Genomic DNA, 7,606 nt, shown 5'->3' on the forward strand with positions numbered 1-7,606 from the left:
TTGGGGGGGGGGCGGGGAGAGAGAGAGAGAGAGAGAGAGAGGAGGGAGAAGCTCAAGCTGCACCTCATGGTTCAGGCATCATTTGAGGCAAACTAATTTAAAAACTTAAAGGGAAAAATATCACTCTGTATCAGGAGGGGACCGGGTTCGAAACCCGGACAACCCAAACGACCCTGGACGACCCCAGGAAAGGCTTTGGGCAGATCTGCGTTGTGAAGGGGGTCCCTGGATCCAGAGTGAACTTTCTGAAGCGGCGTTTGCTGGCGAAGATGTGGGGGCAGCTTGCTCGGCGCCTGTTCATGGAGCGGCAGGTGGATCGCAGTCTCCAGGCTAGGGAGCCCCCTGCTGGTCACCGCCCCCCCCCCGCCCCCCTGGCCAGGGCCCAGCCCGGACAGGAAGGCCTCCCTCCGTGTCCCCGGTTGGAGGCCTTTCCAGTGATTGGTGGGTGGGTAGAACCGAGCACAGGTGCGTCCTGGGTGGCGGACCAGCAGCAAGAGGGACAGGGAATCCCTGCAGAGGGGAGCTCAGGGCAGGGAAGGGGGCGTCTGGGAGCTCAGACCCCTCAGGCAACACACTCCCACGCCGCCCGGGGTCGGCTCAGTTGGCGTCGGCTCAGGAGTGGGGTGCGCTGGCTGCCAGGTGCGTCCAGGGCTTTCTGTCCCCATCACGCTCACTGCAGCCAGAGCGGGGACAGGGCCACGGCACAGCGGGGGGTGTGTGTGTCCCCGCAAAGTCACACATTGCGACTCTCCCCTCCCGCGTGACCGCATCCGGGGGTAGTCGGGTCCCGGGGGTGCAGCCCCCGTAAGCGGGGTCGGTGGTTCTGTCAAGGGGCCCCAGAGGGCGCCCTTTGCCCCGTTTGGGGAGCCGAGAAACCTGCGACCTGGAAGGAGGCTCCACGAAGCCCGGCCGCGCGGCCCGACCCCCGGCCGCCTGCCTGCGGGGCTGTGAGAAATAAAGGTGCCCTGCTGTCCTGAGCCAACGCGCCCGGGGCTTTGTCCGGAGGCCTGAGCGGCGGCCCCTCGACCGGCTCCGATCCTGCCCCTGCTCTCGCCGCGACGCCCCGTTCCACAGAGGTGACCCCCAGGTCAGGAAGGGGCGCAGGGAAGGGCTGCGTGCCAGGCCCCGGAGACCCCGGGGCCGGGGGCCGCGCGGGCATGACGGTGCCCTGGCGGGTCATCCCAGTGCAGGTCGCTGGGCCATTCCGGGGGCCGGGGGTCTGCTGGTGGAGGTCTGGGGGCGGGGCGGGCCGCCTGCGTTTCTACGGGGCCCCCAGGTGCCGCTGCTGCTGGTTCCCACGGCACCTGAGGACGCTGCCGGTGGGGGAGGGCTGGGGATTCCAGCGAACGCCACCGTTGGAGGACTAGCTGCTGAAGAAACAAGGCGGGGAAACTCCCGCCAAACGTGCAGCCCCTTCGGGCCTGTTGCTTCCTGCCCGTCTCCTTCTAACGGGAGCTGGGACACCTGGGATGGGATGGGACTGCCTCCCCCCGCCCCCCGGAGGCTGGGGACAAGAAGCCGCCTGCCCGGGAGCTGGCCATCCCCTGGCACCGGGCAGAGGCAGCGCCTGGCTCTCGGGGCGTGTGCCGGGCATGAGGGCCGCTGGCCCTCAGGTCCCGCCCGGGGATCGCGCCCCGGCTCCGGGAGCCCCACCCCGCGCCCCTCCTCTGTGGAGCCCTCGGATGCTTTTGCCCAACGCCGGGGCGTCGCACTGGGTCTCAGTCCCCGGAGCCGTGCCCGGGCTGCTTGGCCCCCTGGAACTGGCCACCTGTGGTCCATCTCTCTGTGTGTCCGGGACAGGGACCCCAAGGAAGACGCAGGCCTCCCGGGCCTCTTGGCCCCTCGCTCCCCGGCCCGGCCCCTTGTGCAGAGCGGGGACCGGTGCCCTGCGGCAGGGGGCGCGGAGGGAGGCGGTGCTCACGGGAAGGCGACTGGCGAGCCCAGCAGGTGCGTGTGTGGCCCCGGCCTCGCGGCCTGGCTCTCTGTGCTCCGGACCCACTCAGCAGGGCTGGACGCGCGGCCAAGCGAGAGGAGCCGGGCTTCGGGAGAATGCGGCCGGATCCGAGCGGCCACCAGCTTCTCCGGGGCCCAAGAGGGTGCACACTCACTGAGCAGTGAACACACCGTCCGCAAGCTGGTTGGGCCTTGGACACGGAGGACGGACACATCCCCCTCAGAGCCTTCAGCTGCCGGCTCCGAGCACACCCGGCCCCTCCGAGACCCCTCCCCCCAACGAGGGTCTCGCCCGTCCCTCCCTGTGGCGTTGGGACTGTCCGAGCGCCGCCTCGTGGTCTGGGGCTGGGAGACAGAGGGCAGGCTCTGGTGGCCGACAGCTGCCCGCTGGAGCCTTGCGGAGAAGCCGCGTGTGCAGGGGGCACCCCGATTAAAACGCCAGGGTGTTCGTGGGGGGCCTGCAGGTGGGAGGACCTCTGTGGGTGGAATTAATAAACTCAGGGGCTGTCCGGTCAAGGGAGGGCTGGGTCGCTGGAAGTGGGAACAGAACCGGAAGCCCCCTCCGAAGGCTGGCGCGGGGGGCAGGCCGAGGAGCTGTCCCCTTCCTGCCCTGCAAATCGGGTTCGGGGGCCCAGGCTCCGTGGAAGCCGCCCCTTCTGTTAGAATGTTACACCACGCAACAAGACAGCCTCGTTTGTCCCAGGACCCCGGTTTCAGGGAGTGGATGCGAATGTGGGTGCAGCGGGGTGAGCAATGCTCTGTAAACGGCCGAGAGCCCTGTAAGGCTGCAGCCTGCGCGGCGCGTCCCTCAGCCTCCACGAATAGCCCCTGGCCCCCCGACTGCCTTCCTGGTCTCCCAGCCAGGACCCCCGAGCAGCCCCTCCGCGCCACCCCTCACACGCGGTCGCCCCTGCCTCCGCAGCACCAGGTGCCGGTCACCCCATATCCAAAACCTTCCAGGACCTGTTGCCTTCGAGTTCAAGCTCCTTTGAAACACAGGCGCCTTTGACCGGCGCGGCGGCGGCGCCCGGAGCCCGTTCCGAGGACCCCCGTGCTCCCCGCCCGGCACAGCCCTGCGCCGCTTCCTCGAAGGGAGAAGCCAGTCGCCTCTTTGCCTCTCTGTCGGCATTTTATCTACTGAGCCCCTCCTCTTTGCCACCGGGGAGTCTTGCTCTGCCTCCCGGGTCCCTTTCCTTCGAGTCTGTCGCTCACTATGTTGTTTATGTTATTGGACACCCTCCTCCCCTTATTTAATGTGTAGACACTCAGTGTCAAGACCAATGTCCCGCTGGGCTCTGCAGCTTCGACCCCCGAGCAGGGGCCGGTGCGAAGGCAGGCAAGTTTCTGAAACGGGCTCCGCGCTGGAAAACCAGACCCCGCGTGGGTCTGGAGGACCGCGCTCCGGCGGCGACCGCACAGAGGAAACCACGGCAGAGACACAGGGACTCACGGTTGGCGCGGCTCCGGCTCCGGCTCCGGCACCGGCAGCCCCGGGCTCCAGGTGGACGTGCTGCCGGCCCCGCTGGGCTCGTGGTGGGTGCCCGCCCACGTGCGCGGCGTTAGGATCGGGCGATCCCTCACCGCGAAGGCGTGGTGTCAGGCTACCTCATTTACTAAGAGTAAAAGCGGAGGCGTGGCCCTGCCCGGGGCGAGGTGGGAGGCTGTGAAGCCGGCGGCGGCGGCGGCGGCTGGGGAATTGCTGGGAGGACGTCACCAGGAAAGTCCTGGGGTGAGGCTGTGGGTGTTTGCAGGTGTGAGAGCATCGGTCGCTGCTGTGTTTCAGTAAATCTTTATTTATAAAGAACAGATGCTGAACCAGAGGCATGGGACTTAGTTATACTATAAAAACATTTTATATATATATTTTTAAAGATTTTATTTGTTTATTTTTAGAGAGAAGAGAAGAGGGAGAGAGAGAGAGGAGAGAAAAGTTAATGTGCGGTTGCCTATTGAGCGCCCCCTACTGGGGACCTGGCCCGCATCGCAGGCCTGTGCCCCGACTGGGGGTCCACCTGGGGACCGTCGGTTTGCAGGCCGGTGCTCGATCCACGGAGCCCCACCCGCCAGGGCTAAGCACGTATTTTAAAATGTGGAATCCAAGTTCAGCGGGGCCTCCCGTATTTCTTGCGGCGGCCCTGGTCCTGCCGCGCAGCCCAAGTGTGAACAAATAGCTGTGAGACGCCCGAGGTCACGTACGAGCAGCAAGAGACAACCCCAGCTGCAGGAAAGAGAGAAGCCGTGAGCGGGGCCCCTGGGAGCCGCGAGTTCGGTCCCGGGGCTGTGTGGCTCTGGGTGCAGATCCTGCCCCCGAGCCCGGCCCCGGTCCCGGGGGCGTTTCAGTGGCCCTGGGCAGCCTCTCGGGATGCTGGCCGGTGTCCCTGCCTGTCCGCCACCCGTGTAACTATCTAACTGTGGAACGATGCAACCTCGTCTGCCTAGCTGTCTCCCTCTCTCATCTCCAGCGTATGTATCTAACAGGCATCCCTCATGTCTACGATTCGCCTTCAATCTCTAGCACATATATTGATCTATAAATTATCTATCTACCTATCTATCAATCATCTATTATCTGTCTCTATTCGCCGTCTCATCTCCCTGCTAACCCCCACTCCCGCCTAACGATGCCGGTATCCAGAGTTCGGGGGCGGGGCCTGGAGTCACCAGCTGCCAGCGCCGGTTCCCAGCCTCCCTGGCCAGCTGGGCGACCACGGACAAACCTCCGACCTGCTCAGCCCCGCCCTCCGTGCCTCAGATGCGGCAGGAAACGACCGCTAGGCCGCAGGGCGCGCCGCCCAGAACCGACCCACCCCGGAGGCTCCAGCCTCGTCTGCCGTCGCGGTCCATGCGTTTCTCCACGCGGTGACCACCTGCTGTCTGACTCCACACCAGGCGACTGCGTGCCAGCCTCCGGCATCACCCTCGCTGGCCCCCCGCGGCCCTAGGGGGTCCCTCCCTCTGGCGGCCCCAGCACGCACTGTGCCGAGGACCGGGCCGGGGCGCGGGGGGCCAGCAGCCGCTTGCTGAGGTGCTGCAACCCAGGTCCCCACAGCCGTGCCTGCCCGGCCGGCGCCGGGGCTCCCAGCTCTGCGCCCGAGCACCCGCCACCCCCCCGGCTCCTCCTGCTGCTGCACCGGATGCCCGCCGGCTCCTGCCTCGCCCTTCCCTCCCTGAGATCTGGCTCTGGTGCTGGAACGCACTGGCCGAGGGGTCTGAGTGAGCCCGGGCTCTGCTGCTGACTGGCACTGGGCTGGCCACGTTGCCCCTTCGTCCCCATTTCTTAAACGAAAAGGGGACAAACCGCGCATCTCCCTCTTTGCAGTGTGAAGAGTACTTCGGGAGCGATGAAGGCACGCTACACGTGCCTGTTTCCTGGTGGGGCCTGCGCCCTTCGCCATCGATGAAGGTGAGACTGTGGCGTGGAAGGCTGGGCGCTGAGACCACGACGGTCCCGCCGAGGCCGCCTCCGCCCTGCGTTCCCAGACATTGGGATCGGCCTGGGGCTGGCCTGTGCGAACACACGTTCTGGCAGGGCGGTCTCCATCCCACAATGCACGCCGGCCGCAGAGGGAGGACAGGGGCCGACCGTTCCCAGGAAGTGCGCTGGGGACTGGGGTTCACTCTGGGGGGTGGAACCGGGCCATCCCATCCGCACAGCCCACCGAGCAGGAGGGAGGAACGGGGGTCCGCCGGGAAGGGGCGGGTCGACAGCCACACCCCGGCTGGGGGACAGGCCGGGGACCAGAAGTCACACAGAACGGTGACAGATGTTCTCCCCTCCAGCTTTGTCAGGGTCAGAGGTGGGGGCTGGGGGCTGGCACTCGGAGTGCAGCGGCCAGATCACGCCAGACTCGGACCCCGAGGCTGTCCGTCTGCGGGGAGGCGGAGGGCAAGGACTCCAGGCCTCTCCAGGCCAGGCCAGGCGAGGACAGGCGCAGCCGGTGTGGACGACGCGCCCTCCACGTGGCTGAGGGGAGGGGAGCTCGCTCCCACATGAGCACGAGGGTGGCCGCGTGGGAAGCCCAGCGCCCGGGTGAGGGCCCTGCTGCCTAACGCCTTTTGTTAACTTCCTATTATTAAATGCTTCTATGCGTCCCGTTACAGAAATGATCAAGTATCAGTACTGATAGTCAGCAGTGGAAAACTGCCAGGGAAAGGGACCGAAGGGTGGCCCGGCTGATTGTCTCCGTTGCCCGAGGAGCAGCGACTGATGTGACAAATACTGGCTCGTGGCCGGGGGCGGGGGCTGTGTATTCAGGCTCCGCAGGCGACAAGAGTGACAAGAGGCGCCGCCCCCCACGGTCAGATGCCAGAATCCACCCCCGCGAGAGGCCGGCTGCCGGGGGGGCCCCACTGCCTGCCGCTTGGAGTCACTCCGGGGATGTCTGGGGTGGACAGGGACAGGCCAACTCCTCTGTCACAAGGGCGGCCAGAGTCCATTTGGCTTTTTCTGTAAGAAGGCTCGAGTAGCCCTTAGTTGTCTGTAACTTCATTGGAAACAATTTTGTTAGATTGTATTGTGGCAGCTGGCACAGCAGCGTGCACTGAAAAAAAAATTATCCAAATTGGCGGATTTTTGTGTAGCCATTGTAATGTTGAAGATGGAAGAAAATACGCAACATTTTCAGCATATTATACTTTATTATTTCAAGAAAGGTAAAAACGTAACGGAAACGCAAGAAAAAGATTTGTGCAGGGTATGGAGAAGGTGCTGTGACTGAGCGAACGTGGCAAAAGTGGTTTGCGGAGGTTCGTGCTGGAGATTTTGCTGGATGCTGCTCCAGCAAAGCATAGTGATCAAAACCGAGACATTAACTGAGAATAATCAACGTTCTACCACCCGGGAGAGAGCTGACATCCTCAAAATAGCCAAATCAATAAAGCGATTGGTGAAAAGGAAAAAATAGGTCATTTACTTTACAGAAAAAACTAAACGGACGTTTTGGCCACCCCGATAATTGTAACAACTGGAGAGCACCGTACCTCCTTGATTTTCTGTGATAACAGAGACCCGGGCCACCCATGGTGCCACAGTGTGGACAAGCGTCCAGATCGCCTGCTGCCAGGTTGCACCGCCGGCCTTTAATGTGAGGTGGCGTTGGCGGCTGGTCGTGCGCTCCTTGCGGACCCTGGGCAGCCCCGCGCTCTCCGGGCGCCTTTGCGCAGGTCAGCACAGAGGGTGACCTGGGGGCGGCTGCTGAGGGTCGAGCATCGCTCCCCGGGGTAGACAACCACGCGTTTGGCCACAGGAACAGTGTGACTGTTCTGTGTTACGATGGGCGCCCACGGCTGTGCCCATGTCACGGGCTGGGGGGTCCCGGGCTCACCTGGAGGCCGAAGCCTTCGTCCCCGCGCCTTCTGCCCCGTGGAAGGGCACCGCGCTGCCCGGGGCGCTGCGGCTTCGTGACTCGGACACCGAGACAACGAATCCAGTTCCCTGGCGGAACAGAAGCTCCCCCGGCACCGTTTTGCTACACAGGACCACCCACCGAGCGGGGCCGGGGCGGGGGAGCCCCTGGGCGGAGGGAGCAAGCCAACAGGCCCTTCCAAGCACGGGCCGGGCTGCCTGAGCCCGCTGAGGGCCCTTGATCTGAGCGGGGCCCCGCGGGCGGCCGGGCTTCGTACACGTGTTGCTTAGACCTTCCCAGCGGCCACT

Source organism: Pteronotus mesoamericanus, unplaced genomic scaffold (genome assembly GCF_021234165.1).
Source record: "Pteronotus mesoamericanus isolate MK-2021 breed Mesoamerican mustached bat unplaced genomic scaffold, CSHL_Meso_final scaffold_533, whole genome shotgun sequence".
In the NCBI taxonomy this organism is placed as follows: domain Eukaryota; kingdom Metazoa; phylum Chordata; class Mammalia; order Chiroptera; family Mormoopidae; genus Pteronotus; species Pteronotus mesoamericanus.